Source organism: Dendrobates tinctorius, unplaced genomic scaffold, assembly GCF_039654945.1.
Source record: "Dendrobates tinctorius isolate UK_male_01 unplaced genomic scaffold, ASM3965494v1 ptg000043l, whole genome shotgun sequence".
NCBI lineage: Eukaryota > Metazoa > Chordata > Amphibia > Anura > Dendrobatidae > Dendrobates > Dendrobates tinctorius.
Genome location: NW_027361711.1, coordinates 18,285,952 through 18,295,009, shown reverse-complemented (window position 1 = coordinate 18,295,009; position 9,058 = coordinate 18,285,952).

Genomic DNA, 9,058 nt, shown 5'->3' with positions numbered 1-9,058 from the left:
AGTTCACACTGGGCAATGTGCTGCTGAGAGCAATGATTTTTTTCTGGTATAAACAATCCAATCACTCAAAGAACAGGCAGTATTTTGCTTGTGTAGTATAACGCACCCACAGTCCTCCATATAGTATAATGCACACCCCATAGACTTCCATATAGTATAATGCATACCCCTTAGTCCTCCATATAGTAAAATGTGCCCATAGTTCTCCACATAGTTTAATGCACACCCCACAGTCCTCCATACAGTATAATGTGCCCCGTAGTCCCCCATACAGTATAATGCACACCCCATAGTCCTTCATATAGTATAATGCACACCCTATAGTTTTCCATATAGTATAATGCACACCTCATAGTCTCCATATACTATAATGCAAACCCCATAGTCCTCCACATAGTTTAATCCCACACTCCATAGTCCTCCATACAGTATAATTCACCCCATAGTCCTCCAAATAGTATAGTGCACACCCCCATAGTACTCCATACAGTATAATGCACTCCCATAGTGTTCCATATAATACAATGCACACCCCATAGTCCTCCTTGTAGTATAATGTGCCCCATAATACACCAAATAGTATAATGTGTCCCATAGTTCTCCATTTAGTATAATACACTCCTCATAGCCCTCCATACAGTATAATACATCCCATGGAGCTCCATACAGTATAATGCACCCCATAGTCCTGCTGTCACGCGGCGGCTGCCGCGCGCTCCTCTCTCTGCCTCCTCCCGGCCGCAGCTTACCCTTCCTCCGGCATCCTGCTTCCCTCTGCGCCGGCGTCCTCGGTCCTCCCCGGCTCCTCTTCTCTGTCCGGCGGTCCCCTTCGTCCGGTCTTCCCGACCGCGCCGGGTGCACGCCCCCGCCCCTCCTGCTCGGCGGGCGCGCGCACATACTGTGCCTGGGCACACGCGCTCCTCCTCCTCCTCCTGAGGACGCGCGCCTGCTCCTCCTCCACTTTAGGTCACGACCCGGAAGTCCTCCTACTAGCCCCTATATCTGGCCGCCTCTTCCTGCCAGCGGTGCCTGAGTATCACTGCTTTTCCCTAGTGATTCTGGCCGCCCTCTATGCACGCTATCGCGTCCTGTCCATCCGTTGTTCGTTCACCTCTCCATTTTTCCTCTCTCCTAGGTCCTGTGTCTACCAGCCGTGCCCACCTGTCCTGTGTCTCCCAGCCGTGCCCGCCTGTCCTGTGTCTCCAAGCCGTGCCCGCCTGTCCTGTGTCTCCCAGCCGTGCCCGCCTGTCCTGTGTCTCCCAGCCGTGCCCGCCTGTCCTGTGTCTCCAGGCCGGTACCGTCAGTCCTGTACCCCCAACTCGGCTCTAGCTGTCTGTCTGTCGTTACTCTCCAGGGTATCAGCTGCCGTGGTAATAGTTACCCGCGGGCTTGCCCCAAACGCTCCCTGTATAGGGGGTGGTCCACCTGGTCAGCTCGCCCCCGGGAGGTTCGTTGCCACGGTCTAGCGGGTCCACCCCAGGTGTACCTTACAGAATACTCAGGCCATGGATTCCGCTGGTACCCCGACCCCGACCCAAAAGGAACTTTTGTTCCTTCGTGAGAATCAGGCGAGGATCATGTCGTTCCTCAAGTCTATGGAGTCCAGACTTTCATCTCTGCAAACCTCCGATCCGGGGATTGCCTCCCAAATCTCCGGCTTACAGCAGGAGCTTGCTCAGCAGCGCGACACCCAGGCCCATATTTTAAACTACATAGCCTCTGTAGATAACCGCCTTCTAGCTCTACAGACGGCGGCCGCTGTCCCTGTGCCTGCGGCAGCTTCCCAGTCCTCGCCCCGCTTGGCTAAACCCCCACGCTATAGTGGGGATCCCAAGCTCTGTCGGGGGTTCATTAACCAGTGTCAGTTGCACTTCGAGCTGGCACCCCTGCAGTATCCCTCCGACCGGGCCAAGGTGGCCTTTATGATTTCCCACTTAGAGGGTGAGGCATTGGCTTGGGTGAATCCTTTGTGGGAGCGAGATGACCCGATAGTCTCCCAGCTCGCAACCTTCTTGGAGACATTCCGCAAGGTCTTTGATGAGCCCGGGCGTCTGGTCTCCGCTACCGAGTCCTTATTTTGCCTTCGCCAGGGTGCTCTCTCTGTGGGACAGTACGCCATCCAGTTCCGTACGTTGTCTTCTGAACTAGGATGGAACAATGAGGCTTTAGTAGGGGCTTTTTGGCGTGGCTTGTCGCCCCGAATCAAAGATGAGTTGGCAGGCAGGGATACACCTACGTCTTTGGAAGATCTCATCTCGCTGGCAACGCGAATTGACCTGCGTTTCCGAGAGCGTTCCCGCGAGGCCGTCAGGGAGAGAAGACCCACTCGGTTCTCTCCTCCGATGCGCAGTCCTCCCCGCGCTCGGCCTTCCACCTCGGCGTCAGCCCCTGAACCCATGCAGGTTGACCGACTCAGGCCCGCAGAGCTACGCCGCCAGGAGAGACTCACTCATGGTCTCTGTCTCTATTGTGGCAGTGCCTCCCACCTTCTACGTTCCTGCCCTGTGAGGCCGGGAAACTCCTCCGCCTAGGACAGGTAAGAGAGGCCTCCCTAGGTGCCTTCGACACCTCTCTACCTTTGACCCTTCCTGTTTTGTTTATCCAGGGATCCAAACGTTTCTCGGAGCTAGCCTATATTGACTCAGGGGCTGCTGGTAATTTCATCCAACTCGAGGCGGTGAAGAGATTGGGGATACCTGTTAGGTCCTTGGAGGTTCCCCGGCAGTTAGCCTCAGTCGACGGGATTCCCTTGCGCGAGACCGTAACGTTGGTCACTGAAGAGCTGGAATTACAGATCGGGGTCCTGCACCGTGAGAGAATAACCTTCTTCGTGCTGCCGTCTCTATTCCACACCTTGCTCCTGGGCCTTCCGTGGTTGAGGATGCATGAACCTGTCCTAGATTGGCGGACCGGAGACATCCTTCGCTGGGGCTGCGTTTGCCAGACTAGATGTCTTCGTCCAGTACAACCCCTCAAATGCTCGTCTCCTGTCTCGGGTCCTGCGGATTTGCCCTCGGCCTATTGGGCTTTTTCAGATGTCTTTGATAAGAAAGAGGCAGAGGCTCTTCCACCGCACCGGCAATATGATTGCCCCATCGAGCTTGTACCCGGCTCGACTCCGCCCCGGGGGCGAATCTATCCGTTGAGTCCACTCGAGTCCCAGGCCATGTCTGAATATGTACAAGAGAATTTGGCCAAAGGCTTCATCCGAAAGTCTTCTTCTCCCGCTGGGGCTGGCTTCTTTTTTGTTAAGAAAAAGGACGGGTCTCTCCGCCCCTGTATTGACTATCGAGGTCTTAACCAGATTACCATCAAGAACAGATATCCTCTGCCTCTCATCCCCGAGCTGTTCGACCGGCTGCGAGGTGCGCGAATCTTCTCTAAATTGGATCTCCGTGGAGCCTATAATCTCGTCCGTATTCGCTCCGGAGATGAATGGAAGACCTCCTTCAACACCAGGGATGGACACTACGAGTACCTCGTCATGCCCTTCGGGTTGTGCAACGCTCCCGCAGTTTTTCAAGAATTCGTGAACGACATCTTCCGAGACCTTCTGTACTCCAGTGTGGTTGTATACCTTGACGATATCCTGATCTTCTCTCCCGATCTGTCCACCCACAGAAGAGATGTCCGCCGAGTGCTGTTCCGATTGAGGGAGAATCGCCTGTACGCCAAATTGGAGAAGTGCGTCTTTGAACAGTCCTCCCTTCCATTTTTGGGATATATCATCTCCGACTTCAGCCTGCGTATGGATCCGGTGAAGGTGTCTGCCGTGCTCAACTGGCCACGTCCCCAAGGGGTGAAAGCCGTTCAGCGATTTCTCGGCTTCGCAAATTATTATCGGCAGTTCATCCCTCGTTTTTCCTCATTGGCCGGCTCTATCTCATCTTTGATTCGTAAAGGAGCCAACCCGCACGTCTGGACCCCTGAAGCAGAGGAGGCCTTCCTATCTCTAAAACGAGCTTTTACCACGGCTTCCGTACTCCATCGTCCTGAGGTCAACAAACCGTTCGTCCTCGAAGTGGATGCATCAGCAACTGGAGCCGGAGCGGTTTTGTCTCAAAAATCTTCTTCCGGTAAACTCGTCACGTGCGGCTTCTTTTCCAAGTCCTTTTCCACCTCAGAGCGGAATTATTCCATAGGGGACCGAGAACTGCTGGCCATCAAGTTAGCTCTAGAAGAGTGGAGATACTTATTGGAGGGCGCCGCACATCCCTTCACAATCTTCACAGATCATAAGAATCTAGCTTACCTTCGGTCTGCGCAGAGACTCAACCCACGCCAGGCCAGGTGGTCTCTGTTCTTCGCTCGATTCGATTTTGATCTACATTTTCGCCCAGGCAACAAGAACCTCAAAGCTGACGCCTTGTCCAGGTCCTTCCTTCCCGCAGATGTCGAAGAAGAACCCACGCATATCTTGGATCCATCCCGGCTCATCACGGTGGCACCACTCTCTCTTCTCTCAACTCCACCTGGCAAGACTTTTGTGCCGGAGAAGGACCGAGGACGAATCCTTCACTGGGGACATGCTTCCAAGCTGGCTGGCCATCTCGGGATTAAGAAGACACTTCACCTGGTATCCCGCTACTACTGGTGGCCGACTCTTCCCCAGGATGTCCGGGATTTCGTCGCCTCCTGTCTCTCCTGTGCCAAGATCAAGGTGCCTAGGCAGCTGCCTTCTGGGCTTCTACACCCGCTTCCTATACCCTCGTCCCCCTGGCAACACATTGCCATGGACTTTATTACGGACCTACCCCACTCTGCCAACTGTACAGTCGTCCTAGTGGTGGTTGATAGGTTTTCTAAGATGGCACACTTCGTTCCCCTTTCCGGCTTACCATCAGCCCCAGCCTTGGCGAAGATCTTTGTTCAGCACATCTTCCGTCTTCATGGACTGCCCCAACATATTGTTTCTGACAGAGGAGTCCAATTTACCTCTCGCTTCTGGAGAGCCCTATGCAGATCAATGGATGTCACTCTCGACTTCTCCTCATCTTACCACCCCCAGTCCAACGGTCAGGCCGAACGGACAAATCAGTGCTTGGTGAACTACCTCCGGCATTTTTCCAATGTCCACCAGAACGACTGGGCTGAACTTCTCCCGTGGGCTGAGTTCGCCTATAATAACCACGCCAGCGAGTCTTCAGGCAAGTCCCCTTTCTTTATCGTCTATGGACAACATCCTGGTGTACCTCTACCGGTTCCTCCTGCCTCGGGTGTACCGGCGGCTGAACTTCTGACCGGGGAATTCTCCAGGATCTGGCAGGAGACCAAGGCCGCTCTCGAGTTGGTACGTAACAGAGTTAAGAGACACGCCGACAAAAGACGCCTGGATGCTCCGCCATATCACCCTGGTGATAAAGTTTGGCTGGCCTCCAAGTTTATTCGCCTCAAGGTCCCTTCCCATAAACTGGGTCCCCGTTATATTGGACCTTTTGAGATCTTGTCCCGTATTAATGATGTCTCCTATAAACTACGGCTTCCTGCCTCTCTCCGTATCCCTAATGCCTTTCATGTGTCCTTGCTAAAACCAGTCGTCTTCAATCGTTTCCTTTCTAAGGCCCCTCACTCACCTCCGCCTGTCTCCGCAGATGATGTATTTGAGGTTAAAGATATTTTGGCCATGAGGAAGCAAAAGGGGAGAACCTTTTTCTTGGTTGATTGGAAGGGCTTTGGTCCCGAGGAGAGGTCCTGGGAGCCCCAAGAGAACATCCAGGCCCCTCGAATCTTGGCCAAATTCTTTTCCGGACTGCGGAGGGGGGCGCGTAAGGAGGGGGGTACTGTCACGCAGCGGCTGCCGCGCGCTCCTCTCTCTGCCTCCTCCCGGCCGCAGCTTACCCTTCCTCCGGCATCCTGCTTCCCTCTGCGCCGGCGTCCTCGGTCCTCCCCGGCTCCTCTTCTCTGTCCGGCGGTCCCCTTCGTCCGGTCTTCCGGACCGCGCCGGGTGCACGCCCCCGCCCCTCCTGCTCGGCGGGCGCGCGCACATACTGTGCCTGGGCACGCGCGCTCCTCCTCCTCCTCCTGAGGACGCGCGCCTGCTCCTCCTCCACTTTAGGTCACGACCCGGAAGTCCTCCTACTAGCCCCTATATCTGGCCGCCTCTTCCTGCCAGCGGTGCCTGAGTATCACTGCTTTTCCCTAGTGATTCTGGCCGCCCTCTATGCACGCTATCGCGTCCTGTCCATCCGTTGTTCGTTCACCTCTCCATTTTTCCTCTCTCCTAGGTCCTGTGTCTCCCAGCCGTGCCCACCTGTCCTGTGTCTCCCAGCCGTGCCCGCCTGTCCTGTGTCTCCAAGCCGTGCCCGCCTGTCCTGTGTCTCCCAGCCGTGCCCGCCTGTCCTGTGTCTCCCAGCCGTGCCCGCCTGTCCTGTGTCTCCAGGCCGGTACCGTCAGTCCTGTACCCCCAACTCGGCTCTAGCTGTCTGTCTGTCGTTACTCTCCAGGGTACCAGCTGCCGTGGTAATAGTTACCCGCGGGCTTGCCCCAAACGCTCCCTGTATAGGGGGTGGTCCACCTGGTCAGCTCGCCCCCGGGAGGTTCGTTGCCACGGTCTAGCGGGTCCACCCCAGGTGTACCTTACACCTGCATATAGTATACTACACTACTAGTAGTCCTCAATACAGTATAATGCACCCCATAATCCTCCATATAGTAACCCCTTTTCATGTACAGCACAATGGAATCAATGGTGCTATATAAATACTTAATATTAATAATAGGATAGTATAATACACTCCCCATAGTCCTCTATATAGTATGACACACTCCCTAGAGCCATGCAGCATATAGGGATTCAATGGGGTTGTCGTGCAGCACATGGGGATTCTATGGGGTTGTTGTGCAGAACATGGGGAGGCTATGGGGGTGACATGCTGCACATGGTGAGGCTTTGGGGGCCTCCCCACAGGGAGGCTGCGTGGGGCTAATGCAATATATAGGGAGGCTGTGTGGGGCTCATGCAGTATATGGGGAGGTTGTGTGGGGCCTCCTTCAGTATGTGGAGAGACTGTGTGGGGCTCATGCTATACATGGGAAGGCTGTGTGGGGCTCATGCTGTACATGGGGAGGCTGTGTGGAGCTCATGCTGTACATGGGGAGGCTGTGTGGAGCTCATGCTGTACATGGGGAGGCTGTGTGGAGCTCATGCTGTACATGGGGAGGCTGTGTGAGGCTCATACTGTATATGGGAAGGCTGTGTGAGGCTCATGCTGAATAAGGGGAGGCTATGGGGCTCATGCTGTACATGGGGTGGCTGTGTGGGGCTCATGCTGTATATAGGAAGGCTGTGTGAGGCTCATGCTGAATAAGGGGAGGCTATGGGGCTCATGCTGTACATGGGGAGGCTGTGTGGGGCTCATGCTGTACATGGGGAGGCTGTGTGAGGCTCATATTTTATATGGGAAGGCTGTGTGAGGCTCATGCTGTATATGGAGAGGCTGTGTGAGGCTCATGCTGTATATGGTAAGGCTGTGTGAGGCTCATGCTGTATATAAGGGGCTGTGGGGGGGGTTCATACAATATAGAGAAGGGGCTGTACTTGGGTTCAAAGATATATAGGGGGTGTCAGCATACTTAATTCTGTTAAATATTAAATGATACAATTAATATTAATAAATTAATATTGAGTAGAATTAATTTCAAGCTATTGGTTCGGCCCTCCACAACAGTCATGGTCTCTAATGTGGCCCCTCGGGAAAATTAACTGCCCACCCCTTGCAATAGAGTATAATGCAGCCCCCATTGTCCTTGATAAAGTACAATGCAGCCCCATAGAGTACAATGCCATCCCATAGAGTATGTGTAGAATAATGGAACCCCACAAAGTATAATACAGCCCAATAGAGTATAATGCAGCCCCCATTGTCCTTAATAGAGTGTATTGCAGCCCCATAGAGTATAATGCAGCCCCATAGAGTACAAATAGTATAATGCAGCCCCATAGCCTGCAGTGTTATGGCCACTACTTACTCACAGATTAAAAAAAAAATAATGAAAAAAATACATATTCACATCACCTTGTTTCCCCGCTGGTCTCTCCAGCACGTCTACTCAGCAGCTCCACTTTACAGCACAGCATGGCATGCGACATAGTAGCATCATTGCGCTCACTGAGAGGGAGCATCACCTGATGCTCTCACCTCCATCATTACTTCCAACTGCATCGGCATCTATAATGCTGATACAGTTTATTGCGTGATGTAGGGGGACTACGCTGGCATCGAGCCTACCTGAATCATAGATCCTATAGTGGGCGTGAAGCCTGCTGCTATTAGTGGGATGACACTGGCTACTGGCATCTGAGGGGAATCTAGGCAAATGCTTGGTTTTCCTGCCCCTAATGCTAGCCCTGTCTATCTGTCTGTAATAAAATATGTGCTGTAGGTTATTTCCAAAAAGCTCTGTTGACATCATGTTAATGGCCTCCATTTAATGCATACACTAGGACATTCAGTATACTGTACATTAAATGGGTTCCTTCTACAGATGCCAGTCAGTGCTTTTTGTCTAATGTGCACTATATGCTTTACATTAGATACCACTGTATGGAACGGAGCAGTCATTTATGCGGTCTCCACCCTTTTTGTGTTGAAAAGGGTGATAGCTACCTTAAATCATGAACAATTACGCAGCAAAATCCACACAAATTGATGCAAATTTTGCCACTTTGCAGATAAGTCACACGGGGACGAACCCTAATGGGGGTTTCCAACAATGTAAAAATTTGCATAGATATGTTAATCCCTTCACCTCCCAAATCTGTTTTCAACTTCATGGCCAGGGCAAATTTTACAATTTTGACTAGTGTTACTTTATGTGGTATTGGTAATAAGTCTGAAACACTTCAATGAATCCCACTGATTCTCTGAACTTTTTTTGTGACATATTGTATTTCATGACAGTGGTAGAAATTGTTAGATATAACTTGTGTTTATTAGAAAATATCGTAAATTTGGCTAAAGTTTTGAAAAAATTTTGCAATTTTCAAACTTTTAATTTCTATGCACCTAAACCAGAGAGTTATGTCAGACAAAACAGTTAATAAACAACATTTCCCACA